General features: G+C 43.4%; 1 pseudogene; it reads left to right on the plus strand.

The window, feature by feature from the left end:
- The first annotated feature begins 1655 nt into the window (after positions 1–1655).
- On the plus strand, positions 1656–1773 carry LOC124720601 (annotated as a pseudogene).
- Positions 1774–4503: the final 2730 nt, after the last annotated feature.

Genomic DNA, 4503 nt, shown 5'->3' on the forward strand with positions numbered 1-4503 from the left:
TAAGGGAGGGACAAAGCTCTCCTTAGGAACAACCAAGTAATGCCCATGGTTACGTCTTTAAAAATTTCCAACGCAGGTTTTTGGCCTACTGTTGAAGAACACTGATTCTTCGCTTAGCTAGATAGCAGAGACACGATTCTCACTTCACAATAGATCGTCGGAGAATAGCTTAAACATGGACACTGCAACAAGGGAGGAGAAAAATGGCTGGAAAGACGGATAGGAGCGGTACTGTTGGATTAATTTACGGTACCACTGCATACTCAACAACAAAAGAAGAAAGACAGGATAGATCCGAGGGCTTGGCAGTAGAGTAAGTAATAAAAGGGGAGGTCTTCAAAAATTAACTGCAATCACAGGTGACTGCAGGTGACCACCGATTCGGCAGCACAGATACCAGCATGTCGTGTGCTTTCAGTAGCGTGAAAAGACCGAGCCAACGAAATAGTTGTCCATGTTACTCGTTGTCCAACCTATCAATCTGACACGTCAGTGACTGTGTGAGATAGTCTTCCACCGCTGCGGTGGCAGCGAAACATTCCCACAGACAAACAGGTGTATTAGTTTTTATCGCGGAGCCGCTCATTGTTATGCAGGGTAGCACAATGACCGGCATGGCTTAGGTGCTATTTGATTCATAAAGGAAAGATAATAGTAAGTAACTATCACTTAATACAGTGAGGGGAGGGGGAGGGTTGAGACATGGCGCCGTGTTCCCTGCGTTTACAAACTGAAGGTATACAACATAAAATGACAAAAAATGCACACATACAACATAATAAACTGACATGAGGCATAATGCAATTAACAGCACAATAAAATAATACAAAACAATAAAATGGAACACACGGCGTAAATTAGCTTATGACTTAGATCAGTGAGCAAGCATTGCAAAGCGACTGGAAGACAGTATAGTCGTCTCAGGACTAATAGATGTGCAATCTGCTACGAGTTGGCATGAAGACATTTAATTCCGGACGAATTACGTCACTTGAAAGGAGACTCTCATGATCCATGGCTATGAATACTAAGGACATCCATCACTGGGTGTGTGAAAACATTACTTGTAATGCAAGGTGGTGTGATCGGTACAAAGTGCGTAAATGACGGTAATAGCAAGTAGGAGCGAGGGGGACTGCGGTGATGTCAGTCAAATGTAATTTATTGAGGTGTTAAATTGTAATAAAATCATGGCAGTAAAATGTCTGTCTAATAAATGGTTGCGATAAAGTATTCAAATTTTGAAACTTCCTGGCAGATTAAAACTGTGTGCCTGACCGAGACTCGAAATCGGGACCTTTACCTTTCGCGGGCAAGTGCTCTTACCCGCGAAAGGCAAAGGTCCCGAGTTCGAGTCTCGGTCGGGCACACAGTTTTAATCTGCCAGGAAGTTTCATATCAGCGCACACTCCGCTGCAGAGTGAAAATCTCATTCTGTATGCATATTTTATCCATAGTTATGCTATTCCATGCTGAATAACGACGGCTGTGAGGATATGTGAGAGTCTCGTCATTTAATTAGTGACGTGCATGAACGGATTGACGAGATCCTCGCTTGCTATCCACTATCTAGCGGGACCACTGCCAAAGGAACAGACTGGAAAACGTTAGTGAAGAAAGAATACCCTATTGAGCTTGACTCGAAGTATACACTTGGCAACGGCCTTGCCGCAGTGGATACACCGGTTCCCGTGAGATCACCGAAGTTAAGCGCTGTCGGGCGTGGCCGGCACTTGGATGGGTGACCATCAAGGCCGCCATGCGCTGTTGCCATTTTTCGGGGTACACTCAGCCTTGTGATGCCAATTGAGGAGCTACTCGACCGAATAGTAGCGGCTCCAGTCAAAGAAAACCATCTTAACGACCGGGAGAGCGGTGTGCTGACCACACGCCCCTCCTATCCGCATCCTCACCTGATGATGACACGGCGGTCGGATGGTCCCGATGGGCCACTTGTGGCCTGAAGAGGGAGTGAAGTATACACTTTCATGAGTAATTATGCAGACCAGCTGTCATTAACTCTGTTTTGTCAGTAGGTGTGTGTCATGCCCTATCCGTTTTCTATCATGTATCTCGCTAATTCTGGAGACTTACCTGAGCACGTACTGTAGCACCACGGCGACATCTCGACGATCCATGGCTTACCTGTGGCGTCTGCTCGGTGAGCCGCTGTTGCGATCAGTAAGACATAATTTTATAGGTGTGTAGTATGTAAACAGTGAATAATTCTCTGAGTTAGCCTTCTATAATGATCACTTGTATGATAGCTGATAGTGTTCTGTTCTTCATTAGCTAAGGAAAATGATTATTTGCATTGTAGAAGACAGCAAATGTGTAAATGTGAGACGTATTTACACTAGTAGTGCAGAATCCGTTTCATGGCGTATCACGGCAGTTGTGTATCCTGTAATTCTCATACGTGCTTGTTGAACGCCATAGGTTGCATTTCAGGCAGCATAAGAGTGTGAATTAGTTGCAAGGCTGTAGATAAGGTAGGAATAATTTTGTTTACTAGTGTTTTTTTTGTGTAATTTGCATTTGCTTAGGTATAAGGTACTTCGTGTAGTAGTGTAATTCATCAACTAGGACGTGTGGGGTTCATTAGATGACGTAACAAACGACAAAATGTGGCGCAGTGATTCATTCGACGTAGTGTGTACTAGTGTGTGGGTGTGCGTGCGGCTGCGTATCTAACGGAATGCGGAGCTCTGGCGCCTCCAGCAAGGACGCCCCATCGGGCGGCTGTGCGCGCCTTCGCACGCTTAGTTATGTTTTGTTCTTGTCTGCGATGGCGTGGCCTGTTATTTGTCACTATGTGGGTGAATGACTTTACTACACTAGTGTTTGACTATGCCGAACTATTGAAGTTGCGATACTCAATACTTTAACTACAATTCTGATTCCATTCTTCTTAAAGTAGTGCTCTCTATCGGACGGTTCCGAGCCCAGCTCCCTTCCGTACACAGCCAGGTTGGATACAGAAATGCACATCGTAGTGGCCGGCTACACTAAGTTATGTATATCCGCCAATTCCTGGATGTGTATGGCGAAGGAGTACGCCCGAAGACGCCCAAGAGCGGCACTACTTCCTTTAACTTGCAACCGCGAATACCAATAGTCTCTTTAACGGTGGAACACAAAAACTTTTAATCCCTGTTTTCCAAGATAGCGGAAAAATATTACTGGGCGCTATACGAACTGAGATGCATCACATTAGAAATGATTGTGTCCTCTACCAATTACGTAGTAGTGCCAGTATCTTTCTATGTGAACTTCGACTAAATAAGTTACTTTTTCATCGCATAGTGCTGAAGAATTTACATTGAATATTCACTTGGTTTGTAACCTGGGAAAAGTTTTCACTAGCTTCTTCTAGGCAATCAATAGAAGTTCCTCTTAAAAGATAGCAATTTGTGTTGTGTATGTCGGCAGACGTTATGAAAAGGTGTACTTTATTTGAGCATTAGGCAAAATGATTTGTGGTTAATAGCTATTGCAGTGATATTCCAAAGGGAAGTTACCAGTACTGTCGTATGGAGGATGAATGGCGTAAATACTACAAGTGAAGTTCCCATAACCAGGTACCATAACACAGATCACTCCTCTTCACAGAACACTTAACCTTTCAACGTTCTTTGTCATACTCTCTAGCATTTCAGTGTAGGCACATGACGCGCTAAAACTTCGGTGCAGCTACCAGCTCCCTTTCATTACAGTGGCACTAGTAGGTGTATTTTGTTACTCATAATCATACGTACTTTGCATAGGTGTAGATGGACAGTGTAACGTGTGAAAAGAAATATCATTAGAATTGCTGTGTCCTTCCAGGCTGAATGTTATGTTTGCATGTATTGCGTAATTATTTCTTTCGATGATAAACGATTCCAAAACCTCACTATTCTCGTGCTGTTACCTTATTGATACATAGATTAAACTCTGGGGTAAATTCCATAGCTCAAGCGTGGATTTGTACTATCAGTGTGGGAAACAGAGAGAGAGAGATGTGGTGTGGTGTGATATTTACGACGAGGCAGATGAAGCTAGTATGAGAGTGACCCAGCGATTACAAGCATTGCGTCTGACATCCTCCAGTGTAATACACAGGAACTGCAGAAAATGTGGACAGCTGTAATCGTTCCGTTATCTTAAGCTCTGGAGAATTTAATTACATGGAAGATACAGACAGTGGCTATAACTGCTCTAATATTCCATGATTGAGTTTTAAACTCGTGTTAGTGTAGGATCATGATAGTCTCACATTATTTGTCAATTACTTTTTCCATTCAGGAAGTGGTTAGGAGCCCTTGCGACAACTTATCGTACTATTTGAGCAGGTATCTCCTCATCGAATATAATTATACTGCCGTTGCAACCCATACTTCCAGCACCTTGCTTGCTCGCTACTTACTCTACACTTTGCAGTTACATATCAGTAAGCTACACTTAAGGCTGCAGCAGCGCATGCAACTGAACAAGTATTACATGAAGCTTCAAATGAATATG

This window comes from Schistocerca piceifrons, chromosome 11, assembly GCF_021461385.2.
Source record: "Schistocerca piceifrons isolate TAMUIC-IGC-003096 chromosome 11, iqSchPice1.1, whole genome shotgun sequence".
NCBI classification, from domain to species: domain Eukaryota; kingdom Metazoa; phylum Arthropoda; class Insecta; order Orthoptera; family Acrididae; genus Schistocerca; species Schistocerca piceifrons.